Here is a 17,966-nt window from a genome sequence, read left to right on the forward strand (position 1 = left end):
GTTTGTTCTTCACTAAGACCCACGTCGAACAACTTCCTGATACTATCCCATACACAACTATTAACATTCACATTCCACAAAGTAAAGCAAGCTAACCCAAAGAACAAACTGTTTTGTGCTGTGAAACATGATTGTTTGTTGTTTCGTCCCTATGCTACCACAAGCAGAAGTGGGAGAAATGTAGGGAAATGAACTGTGACTATCCGGGCATTTGTTTTCTGTGTCATGGTACAACAGTGGCAGAAAGGACTAAGTACACGGGGCAGTTCGAAACTGAAATGCCTTCCTGATTCATAGCTCATAAAGGTAAAGGCTCTTTAAAGCAGACTTATGCAAAATAGACATTAGAGCTTTTACTCATGTTACAGTTGTTTTCATCATTTACTCACTTGAAGTTGTATTGCCATATTTATGCATAGGATGCGTAGGATTTAACAGTCATTTTGAACAAATGAAAAAAAAATCCCCTGCTCGTTAGTGTGATCTGCAGCTGTCCATCAGAGGGGCCGACAGCTGCACGACTTTTTGTTGTGATGATGGTGACATCAGCTCCCATTGGGTACTGCAGTTTTCTAACATGGAAGTCAGTGACCTTGTTTCTTTTGTTAAGTCGTTTTAGATGAATATTGCTATTTAAATGTCCAAATTATAACATAATGATCCACAGGTGTCATAGATGATAACTAAAGGAGACTGTGCTTGTGTCTGCTCTATAAACAAAGCATGACGCAGCCAAAACTATGACCCATTTAAAAGGGAGTCACAGAACAGGAGTGCGCCCAGGTACAGAAGGGCAGCCATGTTTCTGTCAGTCTTTGTCAGTTGTGGAATAGACTACCTTTCAAATGGAGGTAGATTACAGTTATTCTTACACTTCAGGTGATTACGGTAGGTATTCTCATTGTTTTAATTATTGCTTTTTTTGGGGTGGGATATATAGCATATATATTTTTAACAGGAGTCCAGTGACTGTTTGTGAAGATTTTGTAGCTCTAGTTTCTAAAAGGGAAAACCTCTACCTATGTTATCAATAAACAAAATTCCATCCAAAATGCATGGATGATTTGCACACAAGGAAGGCATTTTTCTAACAATTAAAACATTCATTCATCAGAATAAAGATGATGCCATGCATTTTTAATTGTCAAGTCATAACTATAACTTAATGAGGACATAACTGCTGGACCAGGACTAAACAAGATCCTCTACTTTGAATAACCCATTTGTAAAGTGGGTCATGCATTCTGCTCTTTGATTGGTTGATGCTGCATACATAATGAGCCTGGCTGTTTAATTATGATAATATGTTCATGTGAAGAATAGGGCTCTTCAGACAGTTTCACTGCTGATGCTACCTCAAAGTGTTCAGGAGAAAAAGATTGTTTTAGTCTGATTCATGAGGTCTTCTGACTTTAGTTTCTTGTGGTCAGACCTCTGCTTTTATCATACCCTGATGTGTCTTCCCAGCCTTTTGCTCCCCATACTAAGTCACTTCCCCTTCAGAGCACTACCACAACACAATCGGGTTTGTGAAGTTGTAGTGTTCTGTATTATGCTTTTGTATATTTATGGAAAATTGTTGTGTGCAAGCATGGATGACATAGGCTTGTGGGTGGAGCATTGGACAGAATCTTACAGCTAACCGTAAAGAGGGTTTGAATAGTTCCCAGAGAGATCACTAAAACATGCTCAAACATGCATGAAAGGCATCTAAAACCTCTTCAGGCATGTTTTTGATGCAAGAACAAACATTGTAACAGCTCAAAAAAGTCAATTTTGCATAATACACTGTCTTTAACAGACCCTGAGATTTCAGAAGAAGGCAGCAGACTCCAGCCAAAACTGTCAAGGTCTGTGCATAAGACACTGAATATCATTGTTATGGAGTAAATGTGGTGCAGACAGTACAGGTCTGAAGGTCTGTACAATGGGCTTACAGTTGCCTACAGTCTTTCAGGAAATGTGATTCATTCTTTATCGTTCAGTGTGTTTAGCGACACATTTTTGGCGTTGGCGCCTTCTTCATTTAGTTTTACCCATTATTTCCATCGTCTGCTCTCCTGTTTTCTTTCCTTTTTGCTTCCAGTCAACTACAAGTCAACTTTAAATCCTTGAATCTTCAACATATTCTTGAATACTTTGCCAATACTTCATACTGAGGTTGACATGCTCCCACAGATGTTGCTGCAGCATTTAACAACCATTTTATTGACTCTGTTGCAATTATCGCACAGAGCTTCTCTCAACCATTCATACCATTATACACAGCCCCAGTATCAGAGCCTTGCCTAACCTTTGCTTGCGCATCGGAGCAAAATGTTAAAACCATAATTAAATCACTTAAGTCTTCAAAATCTAAAGATATGTTCGGGATCGACACAACAATGTTAAAAGATCTTAGCTCTTCCTTAACCTGGCCCATTACAAAACTGATGAATCAGTCCATAAACCAAAATGAGTTCCCGAATGTGTGGAAATCAGCTATAGTCTCCCCAATTTTTAAATCAGGGGATCCACAATCTGTTTCTAACTACAGACCCATAAGCATTTTGCCAATCATGTCTAAAGTCTTCGAGAAATGGGTATCAGAACAGATCAGGGACCACCTTAATAATATTCACTATCTTTATCCACTACAATTTGGATTCAGAACAAATCACTCAACAGAATCAGCTAACTGTTATTTTATTGAAAAACTTAAATTTCTGCTTGACAATAACAGTGTTGTTGGTGCCATTTTCTTGGATTTAAAAAAAGCATTTGATACTGTCAACCATAAGATATTACTGTCCAAACTTTCTTCCTTTAACTTCTCTGATAATGCCATAAAATGGGTTGAAACATATCTTTCCCATCGCTCACAAACAGTTCGAATCAACAGTTATCAATCTGAACCACTCTGCTTATCAACTGGGGTGCCGTAGGGGTCAATCCTGGCCCCCTTTTGTTCTGTATGTATATAAACGACCTGCCAACTGTGTGCCCTGAAGTCAACATCCAAATGTATGCGGACGACACAGTCCTGTTTGTTCAAGGATCCTCCAAAAACGAAGTTTCTATCAAGCTTACAGATGCTATGATCAAAGTCACCAAATGGTTTGAATCAGTGTTGCCTTCAACTAAATGTGTCTAAAACAGTTGGCATGTACTTCACTAAAAGTGTCAACATACACCACAAACCCTGACATATTTGTATCTGGTGAAAAACTACAATTGGTTGAAGAATATAAGTACCATTGGCAGCGTAATTGATTCAAATATTAATTTTAAGTCACATGTTAAACAAACCATCAAAAGGGTCAAATTCAATTTATCAAATTTCAGATTCATCCGAAATTCTATGTCCACCCAAAGCAGCCAATATTTACATGCACTCCATGATTTTCTCACACCTGACTTACTGCCTGACGAGCTTGTCCCAGGCCAACCATACCACACTCAGACCACTACAATCACTGTATAAAACAGACACTCAAAGTTGTAGACAAAAACCACGCCACTTACATCACTGCATCATCTTATCTAAATATAATATTTTAAGTTGGGAGAATCTGATTAGATTCACAGATGCCTGCTTTGTTTATAAAATCTTACATGGACTCGCCCTTCACCGCTCAATGACTTTAGTTAGCCTAAAATCAAGCTCAAAACCGCAACACTAGAGGAGCCTCAAGAGGAGACTGTCTGATCCCATTCAGAAAGACAGCATCTGGTTAATCAGCCTATTCTGTTAGAGCCTCTAAAGGGTGGAACAGCATGCCTACAATTATCAGGGAGAGCTCCACAATACAGCTCCTTTAAGTCTCAATTTAAACGTTGGCTTTTAACAAATCAGACCTGTCAACACCAAACTCCTACTGCTGCCATCTAGTGTTTGTCCTTTGCATGTGCTTCTCTGTAATTCTGCTTTAACAAATCTGTTATTGCCCCTTTGTTAATTTTCTGTGCTTTTTTAACATAATCTTTTACTGTTATTAATTGCATGCTGTTCTTAATAACCTGTCTGTTTTAATTATTTTTCTTCGCTATGATTCACTTCTTAAGACTTAATGCTTTTCTTTTTAACCATGCTTGCAAATGTTTTTATAAGGAGCCATCTGTACATCATGGCAACAGACAACAGATGAAAACTAGCCTTTTGGCTATTCTGGCATGTTAAACAGTTACTGTAAGTCAACATGCACTATAAATAAATAAATAAATAAATAAATAAATAAATAAATAAATAAATAAATAAATAAATAAATAAATAAATAAATAAATAAATAAATAAATAAATAAATAAATAAATAAATAATAAAATAAATAAATAAATAGTATTGATACAAAGATCCTAAACAATACTAGAACTAGTATCAAAAATAGTGATGCTGAAAAAAAAATAAAAATCACCTAAATAGGAACAAAGTTGGAAGTTGCTTTGGAATGGGTCTTGATCTACAGTTGAAACCAGAAGTTTACATACACTATATAAAATGGCACACATCCTTTTTTTTCTCACTGTCTGACATGATAACAGATCAAACTTTTCCTGTTTTAGGTCAATTGGGATTACGAAAATTATTTTTATAAGCTAAATGCCATAATAATAAGAGAAGGATTTTTTAAAGATGATTTTTCAATTACTTTCTTCGAAGTCAGGGTGTTTACATACAGTTAGATTAGTATGCATTTAAGCAATTTGGGAAAATCCAGATGACCATCACACCGCTCAGGAAGGAGATGGGTTCTGTTTCCCAGAGATGAAGAGATTTGGTCCAAAATGCGCAACCCAAACAAAAGCAAAACACTGTGAAGATGCTGGCTGAAGCTGGTAAGAGTTATTATCTACAATGAAAAGAGTACTGTACTGATATAAGCTGAAAGACCACTCTGCTAGGAAGAATCCATTTCTCCAAAAGAAACATTACAAAGCCAGATTACAGTTGCAAAGACAAAAACAAAGACAGCTGCAAAGACAAAGACACAGGGACAAAGATCAAAATTTTTGGAGACATGTCCTGTGGTCTGACGAAACTACAATTGAACTGTTTGGCCATAATGAGCATCGATATGATTGGAGAAAAAGGGAGGAAGCTTGTAAGCCTGAGAAGACCAAATGTGAATTACAGGGCTGGCAGCATCATGTTGTGGGGTTGTTTTGCTGCAGGAGGGACCGGTGCGCTTCACAAAATAGATGGCATCATGAGGACATTATGAGAACATCATGTGGAAATACTGAGTCAACAAGACAGGACCCAGAAAGTTAAAGCTTGGGCGCATATGTTTTTTAAAGGGACATCCTTATTTTTAAGGATAACAAAGTCAGTGGTTTGGAGTGGCCATCACAAAGCTCTGATCTGAATCCTATAAAATATATTCGGCACCCCTGGGAAAGGCATGTGTGCACATGTAAAAGAAATAATTCAAGTACGAGTAAAAACTATTTGGGGAAAACATCTCCTCAAGTAAAAGTAACTGTCAAAGTGTCTCTCTGGGTGTAACATCTGATTTATCATTTGAAATTAATGTAATTGAAAATTAGGGGGGTGTAGCACTTTTATGCTAACACATAACATATTTAGATCACCATGTTACCTTTAATTGTTTTAAAAAATGCTATATTTGCAAAAATATATATATTTTTGTTTATTTCATTTTAATTTTTGAGGCTCTTAAGCTCCTCCTCCCAAGTAACTCCTGCAGCAGAGTGCTATCATAACACAATCAGTGGGCATCCCGTGAATGAAACTACTGCACATCACATCAGGCTTGTGAAGTTGTAGTGTATTGTTTTGTATCATGCTTTTGTATATTTATATCATGTGGGAAGCATGGGTGGTGTAGGCTGAGCATTGTAGAAGTTCATACAGTTAACTGTAAGGAGATAAGTAGATTGCAAGATAAGTCAACATGTATCTGACATCATGAGATCTACACCTGACAGCGTGGCATAAGCCTCAAGATAAATCTTTCCTGTTTTTATAGTCTATAGACTGAACTACTCCTGAGCTCCTGCAGTTCTCTTTGAAAGGTCATTTTACTTGGTTAATTGTAAAACAGTATATTAAATATTTTATTTTATTTTAAATTTCTTTTTAACTTTGTGCATGTCCTTATTTGTACTTATTCTGTGTTTTTATGTTGCATTTTATCACCAAAGAGAGTTCCTAGTTTGTGAGTTGTGTTCACTGACAGTGACAATAAAAAAAATCCTCTGATCTGATACGTGAGCTTATAGGCGCGTGCAGCACGTAGCACCTGTGGCGCTCCCTGCCATAACGTTCTACCAATCTCGGAGAGGATGGCGGCGTCATCGGCGGGTCGGAAAAGTGTGGGAATCAAACTGATTGATCATCCTTCGTTGTCAGGCGGTTGAGCAGAACTGTTCCGTGAGTGTGTCTGAGGTTGGCAGTTGGGGCAGATCTCCTAGAGTTGGAGGAGGATGATGATGTTAGCATGGAGCAAAGTGAGCAGGGGGAGGACAACAGGCTTGCAAAGAATTGCAAGGCGAGTTAGAAATAACAGTAGTGATAGTGAAGCTGACCTTCCTACTATAAACCGAGAGACCGAAAATAGACCGTATGATTGTAATTTATGAGATTCAATGGGAAAAAACCAGGCTAGTGTTAAGAGGCTTAGCCCGTTTATTTTGACCACTGACTTGAGCAGCAAGCTGGGTTATAATCATATCGGCAAAAGTTCTTGGCAGATCAAAATCTTCTTGTGCACTGTGCCAATGAAAGGCAGTTTAAAAAAGCGCTGGATCTAAAACAGCTGGGAAAGCTTAAAAGTGGATAAGTGTGGGACAAGTGGGTGCCCAAAGAGCTAGCGGATGCAAGGGAGTTATCACGGGAGTACCTGCTGTTGTAAAAATGGATGATCTTAAAAACAAGATCAAAGGAGCCAAGATTACCCACTTAGAGAGGATGAAGGCCACAAGAGAAGGAGTGAAAGTAGATAGTGAAGTATCCTGATTCATTTTGAGGAAGAAATCCTTCCCAAAAATGTATTTCTTGGATTTATTTGTTTCCCAGTGAGAGCGTAGTCCCAAAACCACTGAGGTGCTATAATTGCCAAAAGGTTTGAACACATGGCGAAAAACTGTAAAGATAAGAGAAGGTGTGCGCCGCTGTGGGGGGGATCATGAGTATGGCAAGTGTGGACAGGGATCCAACCAAAGTGCTGCAGTTGTGCGTGGAGCACATAGCGTGGCATATGCTGGATGCGAGATGATGAAGCGAGAGAAAAATATTCAAAAATGAGAGGGGAGAGGAAAATTTCATATGAAGAGGCAGTGAAGGTTACCAGAGAAAGTGGGATGAACAGCATGGTAAGGGATCAGAGGGAGGCTGAGGCCCAGAGGGTACCCCAGATGAACCCTAATGTTCTTGTCATTGATAAAAAGGCATTGGTTACTTTCATTGCTGGTGTAATAATACCAACAGCTGGTGTGCAATCAAAAAAATGAAAAAAATTCAGTTGATCGTAAAAGGCAGCAGTTAATCATTTGGGACTTGGAGGACTGACATGGGAAAGAGTTGAGGGATAACATCAATCATCAGTCGAGTCAGGAAACATAATGTTTATTCTCTCAGTCATGGTTTTCCTCCTTCAGTGGAACGCTAGAAGTTTATTGGCCAATGGCCAGAGAATTTAAGCATTTCATCAAAGAACTAACTGTTAAGCCTGATGTTATTTGTGTACAGGAAACATGCTCAAGCCCTCATTGGATTTTGTGATTTATGGTTATTATGGCATAAGGAAGGACTGAGATCATGGAGGTGGCGGGGGCTGTGCTACATTTGTTAAAGCAAGATATCCCATACAGACTATTAGGGAAAGGCAGTAACTTGAAATATATTGCAGTGGAAATTTGGGACGGAAATGAACCAACAGTGATAATTAATTTTATAACCCATGTCTCAGATTAGAGCTACAACATCTTCTTAGTGTTGAAGGGCCAAGATCATCGTAACATTATATGGTCTGGAGATTTTAATACCCATAGCAGCCCATTAGGATTTAATGGATGAGTGTGAGCTTGTATGTATGAATGATGGAAGGGGAACTCGGTATAATGTTGTAAATGGGACAGAGGTCCATACTGGATTTGACTTTAGTGTTTAATGTTCTTACAGGAGTAAGCCAGTGGACCATCAGAACAGATACTACTCTTGGGAGTGACCACTACCCCGTCTTTTGTTCAGTCGGGGGACAAGGTACAGGTAACACACAGTAACAGGACTAGTAAAATGGATCTTTCGCAGGGCAGACTGGGAAAGTTTCAGAGGCTGTGTGAAGAATCTATGGGTTGGATAGAATGAATCTAATAGCATAGACCTTATGAATAATCAGCTAACTGAGGCAATGTTAGAAGCAGCTCGGTCCTCTATCCCCGTAAGTAAAAATAAACCTTGTAGAGTATTAGTTCCTTGGTGACAAGTGAATGCCAACAGGCAGTAAAGGATCATAATAAAGCCTTTAGACTGCTTAAAAAGATTGCTAAATTTGCAAAACCTAATACAATTCCGGAGGGCTGAGGCGCTGGTCAAAAGGACAGTTAAACAGGCGAAGCGAGGGAGCTGGAGAACTTTCTGTTCAAAAATAGGGAGAACTACACCAGTGGGTGACGTGTGGGGAATGGTTAAGAGGATGGGTGGAAACAGACAGGAGTGGGACTACCCTGTTTAACTTCAGTGGAGGGAGTGGCAGTGTCAGACCAACAAAAGGCTGAGATTATGGCTAAAAGTTTTGCAGCGGTCCACAGTTCTGACAATTTATCAGAGATGGCAAACGCAAGATTAGAGCAGACCAAAGCACAAAAATCTAGAAGCACTAAAGAGGAAGTCTACCTCAGGTCATAATTTGGACTCTTTATTTACTGTGGAGGAAATGAAGAGGGCACTAAGGACAACAAAACAACTGCTCCTGGGAAAGATGAAATCTGTTACTCAATGTTGAGAATCTTGGTAGGGAGGGTCTCAAAAGTTGCTATGTCTCATCAATCGAAATATGGATCCAGGGGAACTCCCCGCCAATTGGAAGGAGCAGTTATAGTCCAATAAGAAAGCCAGGAAACAATCCCTCCAAACCACTAGTTATAGACCTATTGCCTCACTTCAAACCTGTGTAAACTTATGGAGCGAATGATGAACTGAAAGAGTGACTTTTGATTTGGAGAAACAAGAATGCTAACCAATTTCAAAGTGGTTTCAGGAAGGCAAGAAACACAACAGATGCAGTTGTTGCTTGAAAATGTCATTAGAAAAGCCCAGGTAACCCTTTTTTCTGGAGTCCTTTCTTTCTTTCCCCAACTATTATCTACCTATTTATATAATTGCTCATCTCCTATGTCATCTAGGGTTCATGGGTTCTCACTTCAGTATGTATATTTATGTATATGCATATGTACGTGTATCTATGGGTGTATGTACGTATGTATATGCATGGTCAGGATGGGTAACTGTCATTTTTTTCTTTTTTCTTTTTTTTTTCTTTCAACAATGATTTATTGGGCTCTTATTTTATTTGTTTGTTTTCTCTAACATCTTTGACATTGGTATTACTAACCTGACATTGGTGCTTTTCTTTATTATTTTTTTACATTATTGTCTATATGCACAATACAATATTCAGGTACATCTGACCAGCAAGACATAACCCCTAGCAGGAGATTTAAAACATTATCATCATTGCATTATAGAAGTAATGGTATTGCAAATAAACAACAAAGCAAGGATGGAATATACAGTACTGAAAGTAAATGTATAAATATAATTAAATACGCAATAACAATATAAAAAATAGCACTAATACAGAATTAAAATAATAATATAAACAAAGAACAAAACACACACACACACACACACACACAAAACAAAAACAAAAAAACCCAAACAAAACAAATGTACAGATAAAATCAGTCAGTGTTCCCTTCATCTTCATTGCGAGGTGTTAGTAGTCCCTCAAAATAATTTAAAAAAGGAGTCCAGGTCTCTAAAAATTGCTGTATGGTTCTCTTTAACGTGTATCTAAATTTTCATTTCAATTTCAAAAAATACATAACATCTCTTATCCATCTAGCGAAAGTAGGGTGGAGATTGTTGTTTCCAATTAAGTAGGATGACTCTTCTTGAAATAAGTAAAGTAAAGGACATCACATCCCTTGCGTTGCTTGATAGAGAGCAATCAGTGGGGGTAATCCCAAATATAGCACTTAAAGGGTTAGGGCAAACGGCCCTAGCAAAAAATCTTTGTGTATGCTTCAAAAATGTCAGACCAGAAGGGGGCAAGTCTAGGACAGGACCAGAACATATGTATGTGATCTGCTGGCTGCCCGCTACAGCGAGGGCAGGAGGGATCTGTGTTAGGATACATGTCCGCCAAGTCTTGCAATTGGTAAGGTGAGCTCTTAAAACCACTTTTAACTGTATAAGACCATGCCTCGCACAGATCGAGGATCCATGTATACGTTTAAGTGAGGCCCCCACATCTCATCACTCAATGTAAGGCCCAAGTCAGTCTCCCACCGCCTTTTAATTTCCTCAAGTGGGGATGGACAAATGTTACTAATTAAGTTGTACAAAAGTGGAAATGGACTTCTGTTTAGCTGGGGAGAGTGAGAGAATGCTGTCTAATAAAGTATCATTTGGCAGAATGGGGAAAGAGGGAAAGTTCTTTTGTACAAAGTTCTTAACTGTAGATATATGAAGAAAATTTTGATAGCTGAAATGCCTGATTCAGATCAGAGAAGGAAAGGAATTGGCCATCAGAGAATAATTACAAATAGATTTGATACCCTTGTCAAGAAAACTCTCTTCTCGACGCGCTGTTTTACCAATAAAAGACTCAAAACAGGTTTAGAACTTATTTACTCTGATCAGAGAGGATCAGAGGGAAGGAGCACAGAAGAAACTGCAAGGACTTGCTTCCATGAAGTCTGCTGCTGCCTTCTCCATCGTTCCTTCTCAGACCAGCCTTTTTCTCGACCTGGTTAGTCTGTACACAATATAAACACACAATTCATTAATGATAAAAAATAAAAGCATCATTTCATTCCACATTTCCCTCCTTTTTATCATTAATAAACACCAAATATTATATCTATCATCACATCTCTGAAATCAGTTTTCTGTGGTAACTTCATTAGCTTGATGTTATAAAAATGATTCACAGTTGATCTTCCTTCGGAGTAGAATACAGAATTCATCACTAAGCATTACATTCTGCACTGCTCCATTAACAGCTTTGTGAATGAGGCTTCGAATACATGGAATAATACACATAGAAAAAGATACAAAAAGATAATAAAAATACAAATAAATGGAGTTAAAAATTTCAGTATAATTTGCGACCAGTTTTCAACCATGAGAATAAATCCCAATTTTGATATGTGTTATCCTTTTCCTGTGCATCACGTATTTGTTTCATTTGCTCTAAGGCTTCAGCTACACTGTGACCATCAGAGGTGTGATCAGGTATATATGTACAACAAGTATCATTCAGGAGTACACAAACACCTCCCTGAGCCGCAGTAAGTAAGTCAAGTACAAGCCTGTTCTGCAAAACCATTAAAGGCATCTGTGATAATTCATCATTGCTCCCCTCCCATGCTTTGATGCTGGCATTCATGAATATTCCCAAACGATATTCAACAGTTTCCAGCCGCAACATATTCTTAGCTACTCCTACCCAAGGGAATAGTGCTAGGACTACTTTCTGGCCAGTGCTCCAATGCTTATGATCTTCAGGTACGTCTGAACCCCATACCGGATCGTGTGGCTTCATTTCTATCAGGGCTCTCCTCTTCTGTGGAGACAACGCCTCACTTTTAGAGATAATAAAAGTGTGGTCGGTCAGTCGAATAGGAGCACATACCCCATTCCAGTTAACGGGTAACTGTACTGTACTGTCACACAGCCAGTATAGTCTATCAATTACATATGTGCCATTATTTCGAGGTACAAAATCCTTGTCCGTATACATGCAGTCCGCATATGGGCAAGGTACCAAAAGAGTGTCTCCAATAGTAACAGGATCATACCCTGTAATTTCTGTTGGCACATGAACCTGTTCACACATTTCCTTGGGTATGCGGCCCAATTCCACAGAGCCATTGTTAGTATAACATATTGGGAACCTCGTTCCTAATTTTACATAAGCATGCAGAGTTACTGGGGAATGAACATTCAGCTTTGTGAATTTAAACAAAGTCACACAACTTGCTCTAACAACATTGCCGTCTTGGTCGGTTACATTCTTTAACCTTACATGTCCCTTAGAACTATACTCAGCTGCACAGTCACTTTCAACGTAATCCAGTGGTATTATATCTAATACTGGATGTGATGATGATACTGGTATAAAGGAACAAACATAACAACCGGTTTTATTTTGGGTGGCAGCAATCAATTTTGCATATCTGTACCATGAGTTTGTTTGATAGATGTGAGTAATGCTATCATTATTAATTTTTCCATGTTCTTGTAGAGTCACCCATCTTCTGTCCACATGTACTTCTACAATTTTTTTCTTTCTGCAGTTGAATTGTCCATAAAACAAAAAATGTAATCAATACAATACCCAGGATGAGTCCTAGTGCTGTGAAAGTCCTTTTCTCAGTTCGTGGAGAGTTCTTCAGTTCTTCCATCTTCTCAGTCTTAGATGAGAACAGTCCCCTTTACAGTCAAATTTCACCTCTCAGCTGGCTCTGCTCTTTCAATCCTTCTCAGTTTGCAGTGTGAGAGATGAATCCATGTAGTCCTTTCAGCTATCTTCACAGCTGTAGGTGTTGTTAGCAGCACTTTGTACGGACCCTCCCAGCGTGCGTCAGACCAGCACTTTCGTTTGATCACTTTGACAAACACCCAGTCTCCAACTCAAACTTGAGTACGTTCCTGAGGAGACAAAACATCGGAGGGAACAGTATTCGGTTCTAAGCATTCTCTTGTCATCAAAGTTCTCCTCATGTAGTCAGACAAGTCTTTTACGTCATCTGGAGAATGTCTTAGGTTGGGTGTTAAGTCTGGTATTGTATATGGTCGTCCAAATAGTATCTCAAATGGTGTAAGTGATTTAGTTTGATTAGGCGTGATGTGCATACTTAGTTGTACTAAATCTACACAGTCAGGCCATGGTCTTCCTGTTTCTGCCATAGTTTTTCTCAATTTAGTTTTTATAGTCCCATTTGTCCTCTCTACTAGTCCTGCACTCTGAGGGTGGTAACTACAATGTCGTTTTAAGTCAATTTTCAGATTTTGTCCTACTTTATCAATTACTTCATTTACAAAATGTGTACCATTATCACTCCTCAGTACTTGTGGAATACCAAATGTAGGTATTATTCTTTTACATAAAGCTTTTGCTACTGTCAATGCATCTGGAGAGTGACAAGGGAATAGTTCTACCCATTTGGAATAGGCATCAATAATTACTAGACAATATTCTAAATTTCTAGCTTTACTGAGTTGAATGAAAATCCATATGTATAATCTGGAATGGATATTCTGGTTCTGGAAATTTTCCTCTCTTTGGTCTCAAATTTCCTTGAGAATTGTGTCTTATGCAAATATCACATTGCAAACAAATTTTTTTGAGTAATTTGAGAATCCATAAGTAGTATAGTATTGATTTATAATGCTACACATCCCTCCTATTGAGACATGGCTTGGCCCATGACTCAATATTGCTGCCCATTTAAACATTGATCTTGGTAGAATCGGTTTATTGTCTGTGCTAATATACAGTCCATTTTGTACTATTGCACCATGTTTTTTCCAAAGTTGTTTTCTGATTCCTTTGCTTGTTGTTGCATTTGTATAAGGAAATCATCAGTTGTTTCTGTTTGAAGGAGCAGACTAGCTGTCTGTTTTGCATGTTTGTCTGCTAATGCATTTCCTAAAGAAATTGGGTCTGTTTGATTAGTGTGGGCTTCACACTTACATATTGCAATTTGTTTTGGCAATTGTATGGATTGCAATAGTTCCTGAAGTAAGACTTTATGCTTTACTTCTTTCCCTGTGGAGGATTTATATCCTCTCCGTTTCCAGTGAGCACAAAAAATGTGCGATGCTGCAAATGCATATTGACTATCAGTATATATTGTTACGCATTTTCCTTTATACAGTTGACATGCTTTTGTTAATGCAACATTTTCAGCTGCTTGAGCAGACATGTGAGACGAGAATTTTCCTGTCTCTAAACTTCGTCTACTGTTGTTATTGCATAAGCTACATGATTCTTTCCATATTTATCTTTTCCTGCTGAGCCATCAACAAAAATATTATGACCTTCTTTCAGTGGTGTGTCTTGTAAATCTGGTCTTGGTTTTAGATTTTGTTGTGTTTCTATTGTACAATCATGTGGAGTTCCATCTATTGCAATAGGCACTAAAGTTGATGAGTTTAACATATTACATCTTTCAATTGTAATATGTGGCTGTGATAAAATTAATGTCATACATGACAAATGTCTTGCTGGAGACAAAAATGTCATATTTGTTTGCAGCAAGAGCATAGATACAGCATGTGGAACTTTCACAGTAAGTTGGTGGAACATACAACATCTGCTGATGCTTGGATTGCCAGTGCAGCTGCAAGAACTGCTTGCACACAGACTGGAGTGGCTCTAGCTACTGGATCCAATTGTGATGAGTAGAAAGCCACAGGTCTCATTTTACTTCCCCATGGTTGTAACAAGACCGACGTCATAAAGCCATTTCTTGCATCTACTGTTTGGATAAATGGTTTAGAATAGTCTGGTAGAGCCAATACTGCTGAACCAACTATTTCCTTTTTTCTTTCTTTAAGTTATAGTCCCCAGACTACTTACTCCTGTTCTAGTTGTGGTAGTTCGTTGGATGTCGTCAATCTGGTCCAAAGGGCAGATCGCAGTCAACTGGCCGACGTAGAATTCACTACGGCGGTCTTTCTTTCCACGGTCCCGGACCGCGGGCAGTACAGTCTTCAGTTCACGACGACCCGTCCTCAGGAACACAGTTATGTTGACATCCGGCTCGAAGGACCAATTTTAATATCAAGAAAACTCTCTTCTCGACGCGCTGCTTTACCAATAAAGACTCAAAACAGGTTTAGACTTATTTACTCTGATCAGAGAGGATCAGAGGGAAGGAGCACAGAAGAAACTGCAAGGACTTGCTTCCATGAAGTCTGCTCTGCCTTCTCCATCGTTCCTTCTCAGACCAGCCTTTTTATTAACAGTTTGACATTCCAACAATTTCCTTATCTGTCAGTAGAACAACATCCCAGACCCCTCCCACATTCACGCAGCCTTTCTGTTATCTTAAAGTTACTCATCTGTTGACCTTCTCAATTATTCACTCAGTTCAATCACTTTAGGACTTGATTACTTTACAACTTGTTTAAACAGACTTATAGTTTCTCAATCACACCTGGTTAGTCTGTAACACAATATAAACACAATTCATTAATGATAAAAATAAAAGCATCATTTCATTCACACCCTTCATGTGCCAAGTTCGATAAGTAGCATCTAAAGAGGCAGGAGGGAAATTATGATTTCTCCAGACAGGAGCATAAATCGATGTATTTTTTAAACCAAAATGGTCTCTAAACTATGTCCATATTTTGATGGTTTGACTGACAATTGAGTTTGATAGTACAATGGAAGAGGCAGAAGCACTTACAAGTGAGCCTAAATGGATATGGCTGGTGGCATATTCAAGGGACACCCAAGATTCAGGTTGATTGGTGTTGTCAAGATGGACCCAGTGAAGAATTTTTTGTATGTTACAAGCCCAATAATAGTAGAGAAAATTGGGAAGTGCAAGCCCAGCCCTTTTCTTTTGTCTTTGAAGAGCAGCTTTTTTAATTCTGTGTGATCCACCTTTCCAAATGAAGGAGGTTAAAAGTTTATCAAATGATTTAAAGAATGATTTCCTAATAAACATGGGGATATTTTGAAAGAGGTATATGAATTTTGGCAGTATTACCATTTTAATTATTTTGACCCTTCCCGCCACTGACAAGGGGAGTTCCTTCCATCGTTCTAAATCTTGTTTGCATTTTTCTAATAGGACAGTAAAAATTTTTAGTAAAAAGTGATGGTAAGGTGCGCGTTACCTCCACTCCGAGGTATTTAAAAGAGATTTTAGCTATTTTAAACTGCCGTGCATCTAGGGAGGGCACTGCATCTTCTTGTTTTAGGAAAAATTATAAACTTTTATCAAAATTAATTTTATAACCTGATAGTCCTCCCAAACTGGTTGAGGACTGCGGGTCAGACACATAAAGCAACAACTCGTCTGCATAAAGAGACAATTTATGGAGTACACCACCTCATTCTTTGCCTTGAAAATTAACAGCTTGTCTAAGGGCAATAGCTAACGGTTTCAATTACTAATGCAAACAGAAGTGGGGACAGTGGGCATCCCTGGCGTGTGCCTCTACTGAGAGGAAAATATCGAGATTGCTGTCCATTAGTTATGACTGACGCAACTGGTTCGGAATAGAGTAGTTTTATCCAGGAAATTAAACAGTCTCCAAAGCCAAATTTCTTAAATGTAGCAAACAGAAATTCCCACTCCACCCGGTCAAAGGCTTTCTCTGCGTCCAGAGATAGGACAAATTTCAGTATTTTGACCAGGTGGAGTGTGCACTATGTCAAGAAGTCTTCTAAACATTAGAAGTGGAATTTCTTCCTTTAATAAATCCAGTTTGATCTAACGAGATGATCTGTGGTAGAACTCCCTCCAATCGAGAGGCTAAAATTTTGGCTAAAATTTTATAATCCACATTGAGCAACGAGATTGGATGATATGAACTACATTTCAGTGGATCTTTGTCTTTTTTTGGCAGAACACTAAGCAGCTTGTTGTAATGTTGGTGGAAGGACCCGACTGACAGAGATTCATTAAAAACCTCCTGTAGAAGAGGAGACAACTCCTCCACAAATTCAGCACCAAACCCGTCCGGACCAGGTGTTTTGTTTGTCCTTAATGACTTAATAGCATCCTTGATCTCAATTATGGAGATCTCAGCATCAAGTGCTGGCAGTTTTTCGGAAGAGACAGTGGGAAAAAGCCAATTCATCCAAAAAAGGAATTTATTTCAGGATCACACCGATTTTCAGAAGTGTATAATTCTGCATAAAATTCTTTAAAAGTGTCATTTATTTTAGCATGGTTAATAATTGTTTCCCCACTATCATCTTGTATTTTAGTAATGAGACGAGAAAGCATTATTTTGGCCGAATTTGGTGGGCTAGTAGTTTACTTGCCTTATCCCCGTGTTTGTAGCTGTTATGGCGGGCCTTGAGTATTAATTGCGAAGTCATACTCTGTCTGCAGCTTCAGCCTTTCCTTGTAAAGAAATGGTGACGGGGAGGTTGAGTGCTCATCTATATCTGCAATCATACGTGTTATATCAGTGAGTTTGGAACTTCTTGCTTTATTTGTTCTTGAGCAGTAGGCTATTATCTGCCCTCTAAGATATGCCTTTAGGGTCTCTCCACAGGAGTGACTGACCTTATTTCCGGGGATTTATTAGTATCAAGAAAGGACTTAACTTCGGTGGTTAAAACTTTAGTAAAGTCCTCATCTGACAGAAGACGTGTGTTGAATCTCCAGTTACGCCTGGGGCAGTCCGGTAACTCCAGAATAAAGGACAGAGTGGCATGGTCCGACCACAGTTATACTATGATAAGTGCATGAGTGGATCTTTTCCAGTAGTTTATTCTCAATTAAAAAATAATCTATACGAGTGTAAGTGTGGTGGACATTGGAGAAAAAGGAGAAAGCTTTGTTTTTAGGGTTGTGGAACCTCCAAATATCAGATAAACCAGCACGTTTTTTGAAATTATTAATAACTTTGGCAAGCTTGCACAGTGGTTGTGGCTTATTGGAGGATGTGTCAAGGTTGGGGTCAAGAACACAGATAAAATCACCTCCTATTATAATTGGCCCTCGCCACTCACTGGGCAAAGTAGCAAAGAGCTTAGTGACAAAA

This window comes from Periophthalmus magnuspinnatus, chromosome 9 (assembly GCF_009829125.3).
Source record: "Periophthalmus magnuspinnatus isolate fPerMag1 chromosome 9, fPerMag1.2.pri, whole genome shotgun sequence".
Classification (NCBI taxonomy): domain Eukaryota; kingdom Metazoa; phylum Chordata; class Actinopteri; order Gobiiformes; family Gobiidae; genus Periophthalmus; species Periophthalmus magnuspinnatus.